This window comes from Puntigrus tetrazona, chromosome 22, assembly GCF_018831695.1.
Source record: "Puntigrus tetrazona isolate hp1 chromosome 22, ASM1883169v1, whole genome shotgun sequence".
Classification (NCBI taxonomy): Eukaryota; Metazoa; Chordata; class Actinopteri; order Cypriniformes; family Cyprinidae; genus Puntigrus; species Puntigrus tetrazona.
In genome coordinates, this window is record NC_056720.1 from 2,199,013 (window position 1) to 2,206,026 (window position 7,014).

The window sequence follows — 7,014 nt, forward strand, 5'->3', positions numbered from 1 at the left end:
CTCATCATTTTTATGAGCTGAAAATCTTGAAAATGTAAATCAATTCTTATATTGAAAGAATTGGAATGTAGCAACTGTGTCATGTGGACAATTTTTGCCTGCCCCGATCACTTTTTTTATTTTAAAGTGCTCTCTCTCAAAATGTCTTCTTTTTGTGTTTTACAGAGGAAATAGTGTCATACAGCTTCGAAAGAACATGAAACAATTTTAATTTTGGGGTGCATCTCTAAGATTTGTGTTTTTATTTTTAGTTCTTCTTGACCAGATTCCTGGTAACGGTATCATTGTCAACAACACAGAAATCATTAAAATGGCTTTTTGTAATATATATATATATATATATATAATTGTATAATGTAGAATGTTTTGTTTTTTTGGCGGGGTGGTGTCCTTATAAAAGCAACACAAAAATATTTTGTGGTTTTGTACATGCCAGGTTTTCATCTTGGACCAGTCAGACTGTGCATTCGATTGCAAAGTCATCAAGAGACTTTATAAATTATGTTATTTGTGGATTTAACCAAGTTATCCAACTGAGGCCAATTTCATATTTGTAGCCACGATTCAGTGCCTCCCAAGTACTTCGAGATTAATTTTACTGAACTTCTTCATATCACAGAGGGCAACATGGATAATCTCCCAAAAGCTCTAAAAAGTTTAATAAGATCCAAGGGCAAGGTTTTCGTTTTCCCTAGAACAGGCAACAGGATGATGTATTTGATATTCAAACCCTATTGGTTAATAATTCTAGTCTGAATTTCAAAAAACAACCAAAACCCAAACATCTAGCAATCGCAGTAGTATTTTGCATACACCTCTAAAAACTCAGGTCTTCTCCCTGGAGCATTCGCCACGCTTCTGCTGCTCTGATCAGCTTTTTGCTTCAGTGAATTACTAAATGGCTTTTTTTTTCCAGATGGCTTTGAGAGCCCTCCATTTATCAGTGCTGTTTGGAGCTCAAGTTAATTAAACCCCAATGACAAGCATCCTCATCAGATCCTTGAATTTGAAAATCTAGAATCTCTTAACCAGGTGATGCTGTTGCAGTATATGGTGTCTATGTAAAGCGAACAAGGGGACGGACATGGTTGTTTACATGATCAATGGTTCGAGCATTTAGAGAGCAGCGTTTGAAGTGACTTCTTGATATTTCTCACTTGACAGTTCAAGAAAAGACGTGGCTTTATGCATCTTTCTTGCATGCTCCTTTCGTAGCTGCGCGGCAAATAGAGAAGCAGAAAATTGCCACGACAGTCGGGGAGCGGGGATGTTGGTTTTAGATTATTAGGCATTGTGTATATGCACACAGTTCTTCTAAAGCTATCAAAGGAAACCGCTGGGAACAGGTCATACTACCATCGAAGTGGATCAGCATGAACCTTCCCTCTAAGCATCCCATTGCCCACGGATGATAACCTCCCACATAAATGTGTGGATGTCAGGCTGTCCTGAATTTACGCTGATAGAAAACGACGCACAGAAATACATTTCTGGTCAAACTCCTTTGAAGATGTTCCACTGAATCGCAGACGTCTGACTGACTCAAACTGTTAGCAAGAAGCAAGCTTAAGGGTGTAAAGTTACAATGCAATGTTGGCGACAAGTTCGATTGGAGGCTTATATCATAATTAACCCCCTTACAACTATAAGAAGATCATTTACTTCGCTGAAAAGACCATCTTAGACCACCGTTTCTTTTGGGGCTTCAGGGTGGTTTATGGTGATTTGGTGCTGGACCGATTGGATCAACCACGTTGATCACCTGCAAAACTCAGCAGGTAAACATGTCTACCAGCATGGTCTTTCTGATAAAGCCGATTGACCGTGGTAGTTTTGCTGGCTATGCTAGTTCTGGCAAACGCTAATTCCAGCAAAACAGTCAGAAGCAGATAAGTTCAACCTGTCTCTGGTTGGATTTGTGTTAATGTGTTTTTGACCATGACCGTTAAAATCACCTGAGAAACTCAACTGGTAAAACCTTACGGCATGCTTTTTTTTTGGCAAACTGAGATTTGTACATCATCTGAAAGCTGAATAAATCAGCACTGATGTATGGTTTGTTAGGATAAAACAATATTCGATCAAGATACAAATCTGGAATTTAAAAAAACAGAGGTCTAAAAAAATTAGAGAAATACTGTCTTATTTAAGAAATGTACAAAATCCCACATTAATAAATGATTTATGACATACAAGAAACATGTATTGTTGCCTATTGCTACAAATATATCCATCACATATTAATGAAAAGGAACCCGTCTGTTAAAACTTGGTAAGAGAAAGTATCTTGCTAGGTTTTTGTGGGTAATTTGTATAGTGGAATCAGATTAGTTCAAATGAGCCCTGCTTAGTTCAAATAGGCTGATTTGATAGGTCTTAGGGGGTACATAGATCAAAACATGTTTGGGAACACTGGGCTAGATGCCCTTCCTCAGATTACCGATATGAAAATTCCTGGTCCCCGGGCTTCCACAATCCCAAAGGTGCAAACACCTAATTACCAGCGGCACCTGCGACTCCTGTAGATTATGACCCAGATTTTGTGAGACCTTTGCGGTGAATGTCAGAGGCGTTCGCCCCATTGTTCACCTTCCGGCACAGCAGGCACCACAACAGTCATTAAGGCTAAAAGACAGCGGCATGATAAAGTCAGAGGCATGATAGGGCACTAAAGGACACAGTTTGCGCCAATTTAAAATCATACAAGCACAACAAACCCGACGGGGGGAAGCTGTCCTGCATAGCAACCCGCTGAGCTTAATGTGCCGTCATTTTCATACCACTACATTATGCATTGTATTTTGTCAAGATTAATGCGTTTTTGACCATGATGGGTTTTTTTATCTTACATTAGAGATTCTGAGCAGATGAGACTATTGTTTTGGTGCCAGTTTGATTTCCTCCTGTCACGCAGCGTTTGCTGTGTTTTCTGTGGTAAAATGCGAGTTGGATTAGATTCACGGTGGGCGATCGATTTTTGCAAGTCCGCATGTTTCAATTTCATCCCCCGAAAAACCCATTTAAACAGCGTCGATGTTGTCAATGTGTGGCCATATTCCCCATCGAGACAATCGTGTTTTTAAGTCAAGCTCCAAAAATGACAAAAAAGGTTCCACAGAAGTGCTCCGGATGTCTTGCGCCATATTGAATCCATGCTACAGCTTTACGGCGGCGCACTAGCGTCGTGTTTTGAACGCATTCTAATGCAAAAATACAGATTGTCAGAATCCTTGGACGTCAGGTTGCTTTGGATAAAAACATCTACTAAACGACTGCTGGCTTGTAACTGTTAAAAGACCACTGGTATATTTATTTATGTTTATGAATGACGGTAACTTATTCAGACCCCTTTACAAACGCACCAGATCATCTACGCATGCAACCAGCCACCCACGCACACTCTGCTGCAACAAATGAATAAGAAAGAAACAGACTTTCTTTAGACAGATGGACAGTTAATTTGTTCCAGGCCTCTTTTGTTCTCTGTAAGCTGCAGGTTAATCTTGTGGAAAGATAAAAAATAATATAACCGTGTTGTGAATCGTTGCCCGTCAGTGCTTTGAGGTGAAGTACCGCGTTTGATCAAATCAGAACATCTAAATTCCCTTTCATTTCTCGGCATTGACGTTTTTTGTGTAAGCATAGAGCTGATGCAACTTTTAGTGTCAAAATACTCTCTTGTAATCTTAATATGCAGAGACAGCTATAAGTAAGCCTTTTGTAGGTGGATTTCCTCTGAAGTGTGGATCTATCAAAGCGTCACTCTTTTGCATTGATATTTGGGGGATCAGAATGTGTTTGTCCAGGCAATGATAAACAGCTTTTAAAAGAGTCATCATTTATGCGTTATTGTCAGACCTTTGTGTTAACATCCCCCTGGGTCCTTAAGTGATTCGATTTATTTTAAATATGTAAAATGAAGACTACAGCAGCTAGTAGAAAACCGGCTAGAAGTACTGCTTTCAGGTCGTTGCTGCAATGTTCCAGCGAAACCTGTTGAAACTAAAAATCATAGCTCATTTACTTCATCATTAAGACTTGAAGTCTCTACACCTTCCACTGTCATTACGGAGAGAGCTTTTCTCTCTCAAGGTTAAGAAAAAACTTGGTGACTTTACTCCTGCCCACAAGGTGAAGACTTCTTGTCTTAACAGAGGACGAGGTCGGATTTACTGTGAAATGGAGCGGAACGTGGTTAAGTGCTGTGCAGGAGAACACAAGGAAAATGAAGGAAATATGAATCTAGGTTATGGGGATTCGTTTAAGAGTCCTTAGCAGGGAAACAAGTCCCAAGGACATGTGATAGCAGGTGAAAAAGGTTGACGCACTGTTGTGTTGCGTGTCCACGGCGAACTTTCTCAACAGGAAAACTGTCCACGGTGACAATGGCACAGTTCGCCCCATGCTCTCGAGTCCAGTTATTTTTAGCACCGTGCTGCCGCATTGAATTTTAAAACGGTTTCGGCAGAGTACTGTGCAACTGAATAACCAATGCATTTTTCATTCACGGCCCTAAATTAATTCCCATTCGGTTTTTTTTGAGATTATCAGATCCCAATTTTAAGTTCACATTGAGATTTAGAAGAAATTGGTCTTATTTTCTCGTATTGAGCCTTTAAGAGATAGGCTGTCTGAAATTGGACCTTTGGGACCAAAATGCAATCTGCGAGAGGCATTTGGTAGCGCAAAGCCCCTCTCAGGATATTTGAAAGAAATATATGGCACGGATGTGTGAAAAATACCTATTAGATGACCTTTATTGAGGGAATACAAAATTAACAGTAACTTGTCAATAGCGCTGAAGGTTAGAGAGCGCCGGATGAAATGGGAGAGGGTCGAATATTGAATGGGATTGTGAAGGGGTGTTTCTCTTTGTTGTTTTGTTGGTAAACAGCAGGTGAAAGACGCCCCATTCTCGCTCGCAGTGGGGATGCTGTCAGTTGGCTGGTGGGTGTTCAAACTGGACATTTGTAGGAATGTGACAAAGGCACAACACAATAGCACTTGGATGGTCTTTCGATGCAATTTGCAGCAAGACGCTGGCAGTCGGCAAAAAGGCTGCGATGTTCTTTCGCTTCAGCTGGCATTAACAAGTAATTGGAAGTTGGACGCGCACTCGCCGCTAAAACAAGCACAGTGCCACTATGGATTAACCCTTGCAACACCACAGTGAAAAGTATGACTTGCACTCTTAAAGGGGATATAACACGCATGGTTTCTGCCAGGCTCACGTTAATCATGAAGCTCTATCAGATTTACAAAAGATACAGCTTTATGCTGATCTCCAAAAACAGTCAAGCTCATGGAGGCGTGCTGTGGGCCGAGCATGAAGCTTGTTGATGTGTCCAAGCACTCTTCATGGAGAATTGGCCATAAAATATATTCTGCCCTATACGACATAATACAGGGCCATACTCCAAAAAACCCAAAAACGTTCAGAGTTTCATATGAAGGAGTGTATCTGGCGTAGAAATACTTTCATGTGTCCAACTTATTTTTTGAAGTTAAAACTTTTAACATCCACATTCTTCAAAAGGTTGTTTAGTGAAAAGTTTTTTTTTTAATTGCCTTTTAAGAATTACTGAAATGTTCCTTGGGGGACCAAAAACGGTTCTTCTATTTAATTGCTGTGAAAGCATCCTTTTGACACCTCTGCTTTTGAAACTGCTAATTAATCTTACTGGGCATACCATGAACATCCAGACAGATGTCTTAAGGCAAGCTGGAGCCTAACTCTGCAGGAGAATGGCCCTCAAGGACCAAGTTCAGGTTGTTTACACCAGTGGTTCCCGTCCACATTCCTAGGGCCCCAGCAACACTAGACATTTCCTTCTGCCTCACACACCTCAGCCAATGAGCTGATGACCTCAATCGACTGGACAATTTGTACTATTTGGGCAGGGGCTCCAGAAACAACTAGAAAAACTGACCAAGATTTCCAGGAGCACTTGATTAGAGGAGCAGGGTTGGAATGTACTTCACATTAAAACAAAAAGTTTTGGTAGGTAATCAAAAGTGTTACCAAACTCAAAGAGTCCCAAGAGATATTCCACTGACTAGAAGTAACTTTGCAAATACATGTGAAGTCATTCTAACCCTAACACTCCAATGAGAATTAGTAGATATGTCGATAATAATAGTCAACAGAATGTGTAAGAGGGACCATCAAATTAAAGCAAAAAACCTATTCAGGGAAAGGTTCTTTGGTAAACCCAAAATGGTTCTGTAAATGGCAGCGGTCTCCAACACTGCTGCTGAAAAGCTAGGTCCAGGTCTCCGAGGGTAATTGAGGTCTGCAGGAGAAGGTAGCCCTATTCTATCTTTATTTGCGTAGTAAATTCTAGGCATCTAACAAGCATTGGTACGTGCTCCCCCATCGATTTGTTTACTGATAAGAGCCAGAGTCGCCTGGTACATGTCCAACGCGGAGTACTTAACACGCTCCGGCTACCAGCGCTCAGTGTGGGTGTTGAAACCGTGGGTGTGTGGGAGCCACGGCCAGGGTTGGTTTGATTGGGGGTGGGAGGAAGAAAGAGAGAGCGAAAGACCCTTCCTCGCTGCAGGCACAACAGAAAAGGGCTAGACAGCCGGGTCCGTACCGCGACAGTGGCACGGCACGCTAATGACTGAGAGACGGCGGCAAGAGCAGAAACCGAGGTGTGCGTGGGCGGTCTGGTACAAACACACCACACGCCTCTGAAAGCCCTTTTCTTCTGGAACACTGTAGACGAGCTGTTGATCTCTTTTCTAGCGCTGACTGTGAGAAGAACGTAATATTACAGCTTTCAGAGGCGCCGCTGAAAACATCCCCCAACATATAGGGGTCACAGAGTGAAAACGCAAAGAAAAATCATCAGATATCGCATCTGTCGTCAAACGCTGAAAAGCCTGTTCTTTTGGAGTGTGGTGCGCTCTAGTGGTGAAATGGCTCGTGGGTGAAGAGTAACCAGAGCCGATAATAACACACAACAAACTGGCAACTTATACTTGGATGTGTAAGGCATATTGCAATGC